Here is a 16,917-nt window from a genome sequence, read left to right on the forward strand (position 1 = left end):
GAACAGATCATACATACCATGTCTCATACATCTCACATAAACACTATTTAAGCTATTTTCAGTCTAACAAAGTAACATGTCTCATGCTTAAGGGTTTTTTTTACCCATACCGACCCTACAGATAGCCCACAGTCGATTGGAACGACGCGTGCGACCCTAAGGAAAAATTCTAAAATTTGGGCCCACATGTTAGTGTGGCTTGCCCGTGTGGGCCCACACGCCCGAATTGGCCTAGGTCGTGTAACTCACATGGCCTCACACACACACTCGTCACACGCCTGTGTGGTGTCGACAGGCCAGATTTTTAGCATTCGTAGATCGATATTTTCTCGTGTTGTCATTACACACCTAGTTCGATTTTGATGCTGTAGCAATCCTGAGACCTCCAAAACCTAAAAATAGTATCCCAAACATCATTTTAGCAATTAATTTACGAATTCAAACAAGGATTTAATCACAATTAAAGCCTCTCAAAATCGAACTACGCGCAATACACTTACCGCCAACGAGCAAAAACCACTCAACACTCAATTTGTTGAAGGAGCACCAAACCTATCTTGATTTTCCGCTATTTGAACATTAAGACGAACACCAATGGTAAGTTTATGTTACAAAAGTAACTAGAAATTCCCAAAACACACAAATAACGAATTGTCCAACAGCATACCTATTTCGAATGAATCCAAGAAGGCAAATTGACAGCACCACCACCACAACACGATTGATCAAAGTCAACGGAGACAAGTAAAAAGAGCCAAAAAGGAAGGAAAATCAAAGGCAAAAGAAAAACGTCAAAAAGAGAGGAAAGAGAGAGGAAAAAAATGTGGAAAAAGAGAACGTCAAAAAGGGGAGGAATTTTTGGGAAAAAAATTAAAAATTAATAAAAATTAAAATTAAAGTAACCAAAATCCCAACTCCCCACTAACCAACTCATCCAACAACCTCAGAGTTTCAGTTATACCAAACCTCTATCACACAACCGAAGCAAAAATTATCATCCACACTTACAAAGGAATTCAAACACGAGACCTTAGAATAAGCTAACACCTTACCACTTGCACCAACAGGTTCATTCTAATATGAGTTGACCGAAAATAAAATATAAGTCCAACCATTGAAGATAAGGCTAGGATAAAAAAATAGCATATTTCCAAAAGTGGAACTTAAACCCAAGTTCTCAAACACACAGTCAAAACACTTAGCCACTGAAGTAGATACATATTTGTGATAGAATTCACAAAAATAAAGTTAAATAATTTAGGGCGTTACATCTTCAGAGAATTTTCTCTCTACAACTTTATTTTGAATTCAAGTGTGTGTAAATAATGACCTAAAGCTTTCTTTATATAGAGAGAGTTTAGAGAGTACAACTATAATTAAACTTAATAATTACGACAAAGGCAAGCACACCTATCGAACAATAGTATAGCTATGGTGAGTAGGGAATATCGTATCCACGAGGACTAAAAGTACTAGTAATTATCGTTTTTCTATTATTTAGCCGTGGGATGATTGTTTTTAATCTAAATTTACAAATCTAATTTAACTAAGAATGCAATAGAAAATGAAATAGGAAATAATCGAAGATAACCAAAGAGAAGACAATACACAGGAAAGAATCTACCTAGACTTCACCTATTATTCTGAATCAGAATTAAACAATTTATTCACTTGTGTCTTGATCCGTAGAAATCCTTAAATTATGTTAATATCTCTTTCGAGAGTAAGAACAACTGACTCTAGGTTAATTAATTGAAATCTCTTTCTAATTAAAACCCCTATTGTCGCATTAACTCGATCTATGGATTCTCCTATTAGATTTGACTCTAATTCGGTAGATTTATGTCGTCCTATTTCTAGGATTGCATGCAACTCCACCCAATTATGCTAGATCTACTCTTAAAAAATAGACTTTTACTCCACTGAAATAAGCAAATTAAACATGAATTAATATCCTGATAATATTAAAACACGAATTTAGCATACATAATTGAGAATAAGAATAAAGTATTTATCATGTAATTTAGAAATCAAATTATAAGATTCATCATAGGTTTCATCTTCCTTAGGTATCTAGGGAATTTAGTTCATAATTTGAAATGAAAACATCTCAATGTCAGAAAAACCACAAGGCATAAAGAAATTCAATAAAACTTCGAAAGAAGTTAAAAGGAGATCTTCAATCTTGAAGGAGATCCACTTCTGAGTTGGCTCCGATGGTGTTCTTCAAGTGATTTCTTCAATCTTCTCTGAGTGCTCCCTTAGATTTTCTTCTAATTGATATTTATAGACTTTAGAATGCTCAGAAAGCCTAAAAATTAGGTTTTTCCGCGTGTTTGGGAAACAGGGTGCGATACCAACACGAGATGGCACATGGGTTCTGGCCAGCCCGTGTGGATCACACAAGCATGTGGACAGCCCGTGTGGAAATGCCTTGGCCGTGTGAATCCTGAAAATAACTCTATTCGTCAAATTTTTGCTTGTTTTTCGCTCTTTTTTCTCCCAAATTCTCTCCTAAGTATAGAAACATGAATTTAAAGGATTAAAAGCATCAAATTCACTAATTTACATCATTAATCATCCAAAATTGCATTAAGAATAGGATTAAAATATGTTACTTTTACAGCTTATCACTTAATCACTTTAATATTAAATTAATATAATATTTATCAAGATAAATATTAAATTTAATTTAATATTAAGATAATTAATTTAATATTAAATTAATAAAATACTATTAAAATAAGTATTAAATTTAATATTAAAACTATTAAAATAATATTATTTTTGGAATGGTTAATCTAAAATCAAATTATTTGGTAGAGTCCTAGAAGGAGTGTGATTTCTCCACTGCTCAACTGCCGAAGGACCACTCACTGGCCACTGGAATGTCGTCGTCACCAACATTGTTGTGTCTAGTTGTGCCATCGCAGGTAGGACACTCGCACAGCACCCTGAGCCGGTTCAATTGTTGTAGATTCAGTCTGGGCCAATGACGGTCCAATTGGTCTGGTCCTTTCACCAGTTGGACCGTCGGCCCAATTTCACATACCAGGCTCGGTTCGACCAATTTTCGGGTATTGTTCTCGATTTTATATTCTTGGGTCCAATTTTTTTTATCTCAAGTCTGATTTTCAAGTTCAATTACCCATTTGGCCAATTGGTTGACTTGAAAATTAATTTCCAAATGTATCATATTAATTTTGATTAATTTGATTAATTTAATTTTATTTGATCAAAATTAATTTTCCCAAAAATCACTTAGATTTTCCAAATAAATTCTTTAATCAAATTTTGTTTTTGTAAAATATAGTAAAATGTGTGTATTTATATACTATTTACTAAGTGTTTTACTAATTTGGTGTCACCCTCAACTTGGTCACCATATCAATAAGGAAATTACAAAATATCCTTTTGTAATTAAAATAAGTCATACTATTTGAGGGTATTTTAGGGTCCGTTTGTTTGGCAGTAAAATGTTTTCCGTAAAATGATTTCTGGAAAATGTTTTACTTTTCTGTAAAATGATTTACTGGAAAATATTTTCGGTGTTTGGATGAATCATGTAAAATATTTTTCATTGCTTTGTGATTTCAAAATATTTTCCAAAAAATTGTTTTACACATATTAATAAATTTATATTTTAAATTGTTTTTACATATCAAATTGATTTAAAAGTTTACATACATGACAAATACATGACAATACGATAAATTTAACAACTAAATTGTTAAAATGTCATAAAAAAAAGTTAAGAAAGTGTTTAAAATTAATACACAAGTACAAATAGACTCTTCCCTCCCGTAATAATTTATATAAAAACTGAGTACCTACTAAACATGTATATCCTCACCCCAATCTTCTACAGTAGCTTCCAAAAAGAATATCCAAAGCGAATGTTAAATTGTTTCCCTTAAAATGTTGGAGACCAAATGCAAAATGGTCAACAACTACAAAATAACTAAAGAAGAGAGAAAACAAACAACAAAGTGTATGCATAACTGGAATAGAAGAAAAGAAAGGTTTATATTGTTCAGTCTGCTTCTTGCATTAGGTAAAAATATTCAAAATAAATCTACATTTAAGTCATAATTTCATACACAACGTGACAAATGTAAACGATTACCTATCCCTGTAACCTCAGTTTTTATACACAGATTATAGATGATAGGTTCATATTATTATACTTTATCGTCATGGAACAATCATCTCGTCTCCTTGGGAGACCTGCCATTGCGACAGTTCTTAACATATCGATCGTTATCAGCCGGCCTTTGCTGCATAATTAGAGAGTGAATTCAGTATTCCACCTTTGAACATATAAGGCCAGATCTTAGGGAGCAAAACAAACGGTCAAATTGCTAATAATTCCAACAAACCTTGGCAGTTGAGCTTGATAACATGGAGAGAATGCTGATGCAGATAGAACTTACAGTCATGGCTGGGGACCAGTTATCATACAGAATATCTGCAAAATAGGATCAATGCAAGATTTTGAATGTTGAGTAGCTAGATAATAGACCACATGCATATCACAAAAGAGAAGTGCAAAATGGATGCTAATGATCAAGCAGCCTTTCCTGTTGTTCTACATTAGACCCTTTACATGGACTCAGAGACAAGTTGCAAAAAAGAAAAAAAAATCCAAGTGAAAGTAAAGCACAGTATGTGTGTGAATGTGGACTAATTTCTCTAAAAGATGATTGACATATGTAGTTATTTTGGTTCAATATGCAAGATTTCCTTATGTTCAAGGTTTTCTATTTGATTTTCAAATACTAAGAAGTAGAGGGTTTGGTACACTCTCTTTATTACTAGCAAAGGTACATCTAATGAATAAGTGAGAAAAAAATTAAATTAAAGAGAACTACAATCAAGTAGGCCTTTCTTTTTTTGCACCTATTGCCTTACAAAAAAGATTGCCTAGGTGCACCCAAATGAGGTTCACTCAAAAAGGTCTAAGGCACTTTTGTTGTCTAGTGCCAAGGTGCAAGCACACCTAGGAACATGCCTAGACAACACTAACAAAACAATGCAAAATAGATTTCTTAATGGCCAGGAAGGTTGCAATTAATCAACACCTAAAGAAAGAACAGTTCACACCAGAGTGCCATATTCAAAGTCTTCATGAAAATTTACCTAATCACCAACACCTTGAGGATCATGTAAAGCCCACAGACACGAAAGACAAACTTTTAAGACGGACCATATTTTACTTTCTTGTGTGATACATACAACATTCTAGATGGTCAAGACTCATTCATGGCTATGATAAGTAAACTGCTCAAAACAAGTACTTCGCTAAACAGTTAGTCGCATTAAATGCAAAAGATGACCAGCCTCTCTTAGACACCTTCCAGTGAATATTTTTCTCCTAATTAATATTTCCATTAGGTGACCAAGCAACCTCTCTTAGACATCTTTCATAACTAGTAATATGCTAGAACAGAGCATCTCCAAGCATAGGACAGCAACAAAAAAACTCAAACTCTCTAGTAAGTCACCTCTGAAAGAAAAACATGGGGAGAAACTTATCCTATATCAGTCTAGCAATATAATATGCTAGACATTTCTAAGCAAACCTTAATATACTCTCAGGCTCACAGTTTGACTAGAAAAACGAATGATGGAAATGGCAACATAACACCATAAGTGAATAGTTCCAATATAAATAGATGGCTCAAGAACTACTATGAACAATGATATAAGATGCTATGTCGATTATGTAGTTAGTCTTACATCCAAGAAAAGTGCTAATCATATGCAATACCAATGGAACATTAAATGACCTCTCATTTATGCAGATGTCATTTATTGAAATTTATCATGACAATTTGAATTGTAATTTACAAATACCACATGACTAATGGAAACAATGTAACCATAAAGGAGAGTGGGTGGATTAACTTGCCATTCCATTAATTCTTTCTGGAGTCTATTACATGCGATCTTGCTCAAAGCCTACGAAAAGCATATACTCCAAACAAAAAGAGTAAAAAAAAAATCAAACAAATAGAGAAACAAAAAAGAAAATAAATCAAACAAATTGGCAGACGCAACCTCAACTAGGGAAAATAGATAACATAAAAATTCTTTTAGAAAAAATATAGAACCCTTGTGTGAATGATCGGATGAGTTAGTCATGGCTTCTGCGCGAGCGAACTAGAGAAAAATGAAAAAGAACGGTGCCATCTGCTGTAATTTATAGACTAGGCCCTAAATGTCAATTACTATTGCTCGAGAATTTTGGAGAAAAATGTTAGTAAATCGAAAGAGCCAGAAAATTGATGGCTATCCCCCAAAAAGGCATTGTAATACAGTAAATCGGTTGATCAACGTGGCATGGAGAGGATTGGGCGCTACACTGGATTGCAACTTACCTGGAGGAGAAGATGAAGAACGGAAGAAGGAAAAGGAATGAAGAAAGGAAGAAGGAGAATAAGCCTTACCTGGATGAAGGAGGAACCGGAAAATGTCTTACAGAAATGAAATCCGTAAGACATTTTCCAAAATTAAGGGCTTCTTTTCCCGTGTTTTGTAATTGATTTTACCTGAGGAAAACATTTTCAGCCAAACAAACACTGGAAAAGGCTGAAAAGCTTTTCCGGAAAATGTTTTACTCCTAACAAACAGACCCTTAGTCTTTTCATTTTAACAAAAACTAATTAAAATATTCATATGGTAGGATTTGATTACACATCAATTAAGTTAATAAAATCTTATATTTGCCACTCAACAAAAGTTTCATTTTAATATATTATATACATTATTATTTTAATATGCACAAGTTATTATCTTTATTAGGTATATATTTATACTATTTATGAAGTGTTAATTGAGTTGATGTCATAAATCAACTCGACAGTAACTCGCAATTGTTGACAAAAACATGATAAATAATTGGAGTAAGCAATTATATATTTATATTTCACAGGTATTAATTGAGTTGGTATCACACGTGTCCTTCATGCTGATGTACAAAAAGCATGGTAAACAAGTTATATATTTTGATTTCATGTTACAATATTTAATTTTCCAGCCACTATTATTTTTACACTAATTGTAAATCTGAACTTGAGGGAAGGCTCCAATGCTTGGGTTTGATATTCGAGATTTTCAATAAGAGACTTCATAAATGTATAGGAAATCCCGGCATCCAATTTTAATTAGTTAAACATTTATAAGAAATGATTAATATAGAAACATATAAAGAAAGTGGGCATAATATAAAATTGAGTGAAAAATGATTGAATGTGTAGCATATCATCCGCTTCCATTCTGCTTTCTGTTTATATAAAATACATTTATGAAGATACGGGGTTCTGTTCTAAGATTTTATTCTCTCTTCAATTACATTATTTTAAGTAAAAAGGTGGTTGGTGGCCGGCAAATAAACTGAAAAACTGATCCCTATACAATGTTTTTAACATTAAGAAATTAGTAATGTCTTGAATGGTATTCAGGAGGGAGATCGCCCCCATCAAACCAATAATTTGACATGAGTAAATGCTAAAATAGATGGTCGTTTTCTTCAAGTTAGGCAACTTGAGAATTTAGTGTTCTGCCTTGCCACTGTCATGGGTACAATTATTTACGGTTGAATTCAAATGCCTACATTTTAACATCTTAAATTCAACCAATTAATTAATTTTTCCCCACCGAATTAATTCTCAATCATTAGGAGTCTCCTTTGCTTAAAATCCAATTATGGTCACGAGACCAAGTTAAAATGCGTCACCCATTTTCTTCTCCTTTATCACCGGACCCACATTCACCCAAAGTCAATATAGTGAGGTTCTCGGCCTACTAATCCAGTGGGCAGAGGGTTTTATTTTATTTTTCTTACTTATTTTTGAATTCCTGTTTGTGAATATCAAATGAACGTATAATAATAAAAAGCAGTGAATGATCATAGATGAATATTAATAACTAGATTACAAATAGTAAAAACAATTTTATTGAACGAGTTTGTTCATGAACATAAAAGATCTGAACAAATCTTATTCATATTCAATTTGCTTAATAAACGAACTTCAAAATCTTGTTCATATTCATTTATTTAGCTTGAAAAGCAAACATAAAGAAACAGAAATCAAACTATTCATCAAACGCTCTATTCAATTAATAAGAATTGACGAATACTATTTAAAAATGTTTTGATTAGATTTATGGTTTGTCGATTGATAAAAAAAGAATTTTTGGTATAACCGTAAACCCTCAACAAAAGTGAGGTACTTGTGGTTGGTTGAGGTGTAGGCACTAGGCAATACTGAAATCTTGATTAGCTTGTAGACATGAGACCCAAATTATAGCAGATGTTGCGAAATTTCAAATTTATTGAACTAAAAGTGATTCTTCTCATTTTAATTCATCAATTCTGGCCCACTTATTTGTACACCGGTAATCACGCAAACCACGACTACTTTCTTTTTCTTTGCTAATTACTGTAGTTTAATAAAATATATTTTTAAATAAAATGTAAATATTATTAATTTTTGTTTCACTTAATTTAATAGGTAAAGGATTTTATCATAAATAGAGAGGACTAACTGTATAATGTATTGGAATAATTATAATACAAATTAATTTGAAATATATATCAACCTAGACTCATTATTTGCGCAATTACTTGTGGACATTTTTGATATATATGTATAAATTCCCTCAATCTCCTAAATACAAAAATATTCACAAACTTCAAATTGTTACAGCAATAAATATAAACACTATTCTTAATTTGATTTCATATTTGCATGCAACTGAACCAATTCCCGTCATGAATTTATGCTTGCCTGTTTGATGTTTCCACCATGAGAGTTGGCAGTGTTTGATTAAAATCATCATTTGGTCAAATAACCTTAATTCTTAACTGCTAGTACACGACATGAATGAGAATGTAAATTTGGAATTGTTTACCCAATAATATGAATTTCAAACTAGAATTTCATGCATAACTTGATCCAACAAAGTGTCTCCACTCTATGAACTTTGCCTCCACTTAGGCTCTCAATAGAGTTGAGATAAAGGGACAATATTGACCCATTTAGGGGTCTACCGGTTTTAAATGGATGATATTTCGAGAAACTTATTTAGAAGGAGTCGACCTTACCTTTACAAAATCTATTATTAAAGAGTGCTAGTCTTAATTTCAAGCTGTAACAACATAGTATATGTATATATATATACACGCATAAGGAATCTACTATAAAATTATAATAGTTTTATAATTTTTCGTGTAATTATCATCGTATTTTATTTTCTATTCATATAAATAATGTAGGTCAAGTTTTAAATATATTAAAAATATCTAATCTTTTTTTATTTTAACAAACTTTTAATGGTTAAATATATATTAAAAATATATTATTCTCAATCAATAAAATAAAAAATTGAAAAAATATATATTTCTTTTGAAGATATGTCTCACAAAGTTGATATGATGTTTGTTCCGAAGTCTGGAGATAAACAAAAGTATAGGGTTAGGCCCTACGAACGAAATAAATGACATTACTACTCAAAACTAAGGGGTGAGTTAGAACTTCAAAATCCAAATCACATCATTATTGTTTGTTAATCAATTTGATTGATGACCTAATCCTTTTCTATACATTTTGTTGGCAAGATAATATTGGATTAAGTTCCATCCCACCAACATAACATTTTTATCAGACTGCATGTCCGTTCATCCTTAGCTATTCATGCATGGTATTGATTACTCACTCAGGTTTTATTTATTTATTTAGGTTAATTTTGGAGTGAATTCCTAAATATATCACCGGTTCAAAAGAAATGAGAGACTTGTGTTCATGTTATACATCAACTACTCCAAATTTTCACTACACCAAAACAGGCTTTTAGCGGTACATTTTGCGGCGTTTAGATAGAAAACGCCGCTAAAAAATGAGAAATAACGGCGCTTCATATAAAACGCCACAAAAAATATAATTAGTGGCGTTTTTTTAAAAAACGCCGCAAAAATCGAAACCCAACGACGCCGTTTTCTGACTTTTCGGGGGCTTTAGCGGCGTTTTTATGTAAGCGCCGCTAATGTTCTGGGCTTTAGCGGCGTTTTTATGTAAGCGCCGCTAATGTTCTGGGATTTAGCGGCGTTTTTATTTAAGCGCCGCTAATGTTCTAGGATTTAGTGGCGTTTTTAGTTAAGCGCCGCTAATGTTCTGGGCTTTAGCGGCGTTTTTATTGATGCGCCGCTAATTCGCAGGCCTTTAGCGGCGCTTTTTTAAAAAACACCGCTAATGCTCTTCATTTAGTGGCATTTTTGGAAAGCGCCGCAAAAAAATTATTTACCTATTTATTATTTAATTGATTTATTTATATTAATTAAAATTAGATGTTTTCATTTAAGTTACCATTAAGCTGTTAAAATCAACGCCGGCCATATGGCTGTTTCAAAACCCTTTAACCCTAAATTTATAATTCTTAAAACCCTAAACCCCTAAAAATTTCAAAAAAATATATTAATGTAAAAGCTTATATATGTTTATAAACATGATGTACATGTATATACATAGATATATATATATAATAATGTAGAAGCTTGTATATGTTTATAAAAATTGTGGAAGCAATACTTAATATTGATTATAAATTTTGGGGTTTAGGGTTTAATTGATGGTTTAAGGGCTATAGTATATAGTTTAAGGGTTTTATAGTTTAAGGTTTAATGTTTACTATAGTATGTAGTTTAAGGGTTTTATAGTTTAGGGTTTAGGGTTTGTTATATTGGGTTTGTGATTTAGTGTTTTAAAGTTTGGAGTTTAGTTTTTATAGTCAGAGTCTTAGTGTTTAATTATGGTTTTAAGGGCCGGTTAGGGTATTAGGGTTTAAGGGTTAGGGATTTTGGTAAAAAATATAAAGTTATTTTAGGGTTCAAACAAGCAATAAGATTCTTTTTAATTACTTTTAATTGTAACTTATAATATATATTTATGGTTTAAAGTTTATGGTGTTAGGGTACATTTTGTGTTTAGTATTTTAGGTTCAGTGGTTAATGTTGTTATTTGGATTTAGGGTTTATGATTTAGGGTATGGTTTATGGTATAGTTTTTAATTGTTAGTGTCTTATTGTTTATGGCTGTAACGGTTTAAGGTTTATAAAAAATGACAAAAATTAATTTAATATTAGTGTTTATGCATTAGTGGCATTTTAGTAAAAAATGCCACAAATATGTCACAGTATGCAAAACGATGACGTATTATTTTGTGTTTCTAGTGGCGTTTATAGAAAACGCCGCAAATTTGTTTCAGAAATGGCAAAACGTTGCGTTTTGATATGTGTTCTTAGTGGCGTTTTCTACAAAACGCCGCAAAAGGATAGAAATTAGTGGCGTTTTTTAAGCTGCGCCACAAAATTTGTGCTCGATCATCGCAAAAGCAGTGACGTTTTGATGCAAAATTTAGTGGCGTTTTTCAGAAACGCCGTTAAAGGACTATGCTTTAGTGGCGCTTTAGCGTAAAAACGCCACAAAATAGGTTTTAATAGTTTCTCAAACGTGTCGTTTGTTCCTATGATTTTAGTGGCGCTTATTAAGAAACGCCACAAAATTTAATTAAAACTAACATAAACGGCATCGTTTTATTAACCCCAATTTCCTTTAATTTCCCCATGTCGATTTCCCGATTTTGAATGTTCAACGCTTGTTTGAATATATGGAGAGTAATTTTAAAAGTTGTTTTGTATTTATATATATATGTATACTTTTATAATATAAAATGAAATGAATAATAATAATTTAATAGGATGAATCTAGTTTAAGTTTAAAATGGCATTAATAAGGTAAATTATACAATCGGTAATCCAATTTTTATAAGTTTTCATTTTAATATCTTATTTTATCTTTTTTCAATTTTAGTTTTTATGTTTTGGCTTTAATTTCAATTTTATTTTTTTATGATTCAGAATCAAAAATAAAATCGTTCAGGATCGAATTCGAGTCCTCATGTCTAAAAATGAACCAAAGTCAAGGGAAACCTTGGATTTTATAGGTACAAACTTGGATTTTACAAGGAATTATTTGAATTTCTACAGAAAAACCAATTTATATACGTATTTTTATAATTTCCTTTTTTTAGAAATAATTTTATTTTAGTGTTTATTAAAAAAGACATGTGGAATTGATTTTATTTTAGTGTTGATGCATTAGTGGCGTTTTAGTAAAAAACGCCACAAATATGTCACAGTATGCAAAACGATGACGTTTTAAATTTTGTTACTAGTGGCGTTTATAGAAAACGCCGCAACTTTGTTTCAGAAATGGCTAAACAGTGCGTTTTGATCTGTGTTCTTAGTGGCGTTTTTACCAAACGCCGCAAGAGGATAGAAATTACTGGCGTTTTTTTAAATTGCGCCGCAAATTTAGGCCTTGATACTGCGGAACGGTACGTTTTGATGCAAAATTTTAGTGGCGTTTTTTGTAAAACGCCGTAAAAGGACTATGCTTTAATGGCGCTTTAGCAGAAAACGCCACAAATAGGTTTTAATAGTTTCCCAAACGGTGCCGTTTTTCTTATGCTTTAGTGGCGCTTTTTAAGAAACGCCACAAAATTTAATTATACTAACCTAAACGTCGTCGTTTTATTAACCCCGAATTCCTTTACTTTGTCCCCCAATTCAGATTTACCCGATCGACAAAATTTCCCCCATTTCCTTTCGCTGTTTCCCCTAAATTTCCCTAGGTTATTCTTCCCCAAATTTTTTCCCCAATCCGAAACTTGCAATCCCATTGTGATCCAAACCCCCAATTCCCCAAATCCCATTATTTCTCATCCGGTTCGTCCATGCTACTTCCATTTTCTCCCAAACCGAAACTGTTTCCTTTCAAAATTTAAATCTTCCAATCCGCCGTAAAGCTCGAATCTTTAACCCGAAGGTGTTGGAACTGCGTCGCATACAAGACAGGAACAACGCCGTTACTCTATTCTGGTTCCTGCATTCGACCCCTTGCTTATTCTCGATTTTGGGGTGTAAGTGTTCTTCCTTCTTTTTCCCGGTAGTATAGAATTTTAATTTAATTTTTGTTGAATTAGTATTATCATTATAATAATCCCTTCTCTGTTATAAATATTGGTTGCAGTTAATTAGTTAAATGTTGTACTTAATTAAATTATTATCTACAACAATCCGTTTGTGTAAAAGTTTATTTTTATTGCAATGAAAAATATAGTTCATCTAATATTATAAGTTTAGAGCAGGTTAAGCCGCATATCAATTTTGAGTAAATTTTATCAAAAACCTAATACTTTTACGATTTAAAAATTGAATTGTAATTTGATTTTTTAAATTTTAAAAACACCTTAGAAACACTTCTAAGCATCTGTGGACAAAAGTCAAACCTCTTATATTTCATTTTCGGTAAAATGACAAGTAAGAAAGGTTCAAGTAAGTTGTAGCATGGTGCCTTGCTTTCTGCTTTAATGTAATTATTTTGCTGATGTTTAAGGAAATTGTTGGTTCTATTTATAAAACTGTATTTTGCTGATGTTTAAGGAAATTGCTGATGCTTTAATTGTATTTTGTATTTTGGAAATCGTAAAACTGTTTATTTGTTATTGGTTATTGTTATTTACCATGTGTAGGTCTAAGTATATCATAAAACTAGAGGCATTCGTATGTCTATTTTATATGTTAATGGGAATTATTATTGAAGTTGCAGTTGTTTATGCACCGAACTACCGAAAACAAATACTATTTTCGTTTGACTAAGTTTTATCTTAGTAGTTTTCTACCCTTAGATTTGACTAATTTTTATCCTCTATAATATTTTTTCTATTCTTGTATATATTTTGACTTGTTAATACTTGTCGGCAGCCCTCTGCTGCATTTAATCAGTTACTGTTCTTGCTCCTCCTGCAACTATATTGGTTCAACTGAAGCTGGCATTTAATCTTCGAATTGTGGAATGGTAGTGATATTAATAAAGTTTTTATATTTGGTTCAACTGACTTACATAATATTTTCATGTGCTAATCGTATAATCTTACATCTGTTCTAGGTACTATCGAGCACCTGAATTAATATTTGGTGCAACCGAATACACCTGAATTAATATTGCTTGGGCAGGTACACGATTCGTTGCAAAATTTATTTGCTTATTTATATGCATTTTCCCTTTAAATTACTCAACAAATACCATTTTTCTGACTGCAGCCTCTGTTTGCCAGTGAGAGTGGAGTAGTCCAGGGTGTTGAAATTATTAAGGTACCTTTTAGTTCAAAATTCTAATCAATAATAGTTTTATCATGATGATTTCTAAAAATTTAATCTTTTGGGGCTCGATTATGTATAGATTTAATTGTTGGATTTCCTTTCAATTATTTGGACTAATTGATATGGTGGTATTATGGTGGTGCATCTTCTGCTGCCGCTTCTTTTTAATATATAATCATTCATCTATTACAAGTCTCTATTTAATTTATTTAAGGAAAGAATGCACATTTATTTATTTCACCCAAATACTATAAATATTTTGGGAAAAATGTCTCGAGATAATGGAGCAAATTTAGACAATAGTATAATGTGGAATATTTGATTTGATTTTGTATAGATTTTGTATATTAATGTATAGGGACTAATTGATGATACTTTTACTAAAGGAATCTAAATATAATGTTTTCATGTGCCTCGCCATCAAGATTGCCGTTAATTACACAAGAGTTCTTGCATAGGATTCAGTATGACCCAAATTAAATAAATAATTAAATTACATAATTGTATAAAATTGGGAGTATCATTTTCTAATCTAATTTCTTTTCACATTTAACTTTCATTCATATCGATTATGATACCTGTTTAAATCTTCTTCCATTTGTCAACTATTTCATTTCCAAAATCCATTTGTCAACTATTTCATTTCCAAAAATATATTTTGGTTTGTTCTCTTTTATTTTTATTTACCTAATTAAATAAATTTTATTTAAAGTTATATTTTAAATATTTTAATTTATTTTAATCACTAATTTTTAAAATATATTTTTTTAAAGTTCAAATTTTGTAACTTACGTATTTTACATAATTTACATAATTCATAATTTACAAAATTTAAATATATAATACTTGGTTCTACATAACTTATTAATATTTATATATAGTTTTAATACATATAATTTTAAAATTATATATCCTACATAATATCCTAACTTACATAGTATCGTACATAATAACTTACAAAAACTTACATAATAACCTACATAAATTAAAAAGTTCTACGCATAACACACAAAAACAATAACTTACATAACTTAAATAACTTAAATAACTTACATAACTTACATAAACTTGCATAAATTAAATAACTTGCATAAATTAAATAACTTACATAACTTACATAACCTACATAACTTACATAAATTAAGTAACTTTACTGAACTTACATAACTTACATAACCTACATAACTTACGTAAATTAAGTAACTTACATAACTTACATAACCTACATAAATAAAATAACTTACATAACTTACATAACCTACATAACTTACATAACTTACATAAACTTGCATAAATTAAATAACTTACATAACTTACATAACGTATATAAATTAAATAACTTACATAACTTACATAAATTAAGTAACTTACATAACTTACATAAACTTGCATAAATTAAATAACTTACATAACTTACATAACGTACATAAATTAAATAACTTACATAACTTACATAAATTAAGTAACTTACATAACTTACATAAACTTGCATAAATTAAATAACTTACATAACTTACATAACCTACATAAATTTCAATGGGTTACATAACTTACATAACCTATATAAATTAAATAACTTACATAACTTACATAAATTAAGTAACTTACCCGTGCAAATTAAGAAATGGACCGGTCTTGGATGAATTTGTCAAGGGTTAGCAACGACTATCGAAATGGAGTACAGTATTTTCTAAATTTTGCATTTCAATATGCAAGCCAAGAGAACATGATTCTTTGCCCCTGTAAGAAGTGTGTCAACATAAACTGGCATTATCGTGAGGTTGTATACGAGCATCTAATTGTTGATGGGTTTATTCGGGTTATAAACAATGGTTATTTCATGGAGAATGTCCGCCTAGTACTTCCTCTTCAAGAATGGATGTGTCTTATTCGCATCGCTTACCATCACCGATAGAGGGATGACATGGAAGGTATGTTGGGATGCATTTAATATGCACAATCATGGTGTCCAATGTTCCAGCGGACTTTGTGGCTTCCGATGATTGTAATATTGGGAGAAATGCTTTTACCGAACCGGAAGTAGTGTACCTCATGAAGAGCCGAATGAAGAAGCGGTGAAGTTCTACGCTACTTAATGACATGAACGAAGAAGCGTATGAGGGATCAAAATTTTCAAAATGTCTTTCTCTGTTCGTCTTTTTCGATTAAAATGTTTGGGAGGGTGGACCGGAAACTCGTTGACAATGCTGTTAGAGTTTTTACGAGAAATGTTTCCGTTTGCAAAAATCCATCAGTCATGCAAAGATATGAAGAAAATGATAAAAGATTTAGGCCTTGGGTACAACAAAATCCATAGTTGCCAAAATGACTGTATGTTGTATTGGGGCGAGAGAAATGACCAATGATCTTTGTCATGTATGCGCGCCAATCCGTTGGATTAGTAGAAACACAGAAGATGGGAAGGACGATGAAAATGGTGCACAGTCGAGAAAGAAGCCAGTCAAGATTTTACGGTATTTTCCCCTGATACCAAGGCTTCAAAGGCTATTCATGTCGTCCAAGACAGCAGAGTCAATGACGTGGCACCATGATGGACGAATGGATGATGGATTACTAAGGCATCCGGCAGATTCTTTAGCTTGGAAATCATTTGACAATAAATTTCCAGGCTTTGCAAGCGATCCTAGGAGTGTGAGGCTTGGGCTAGCATCTGATGGATTTAATCCTTTCAA

The 16,917-nt window shown here is 31.6% G+C and overlaps 1 long non-coding RNA gene across 1 annotated transcript; it reads right to left on the reverse strand.

Annotated features, from left to right (window-relative positions):
- Positions 1–4,007: 4,007 nt before the first annotated feature.
- Positions 4,008–6,606, reverse strand: LOC105764419 (uncharacterized). The gene is made up of 3 exons (XR_001124636.2): positions 6,450–6,606; positions 4,380–4,468; positions 4,008–4,277 (listed from the first exon to the last, which is right to left on the reverse strand). It is a non-coding gene; the product is annotated as an uncharacterized LOC105764419 (long non-coding RNA).
- Positions 6,607–16,917: the final 10,311 nt, after the last annotated feature.

The sequence above is a fragment of the Gossypium raimondii genome, chromosome 12, assembly GCF_025698545.1.
Source record: "Gossypium raimondii isolate GPD5lz chromosome 12, ASM2569854v1, whole genome shotgun sequence".
Classification (NCBI taxonomy): Eukaryota; Viridiplantae; Streptophyta; class Magnoliopsida; order Malvales; family Malvaceae; genus Gossypium; species Gossypium raimondii.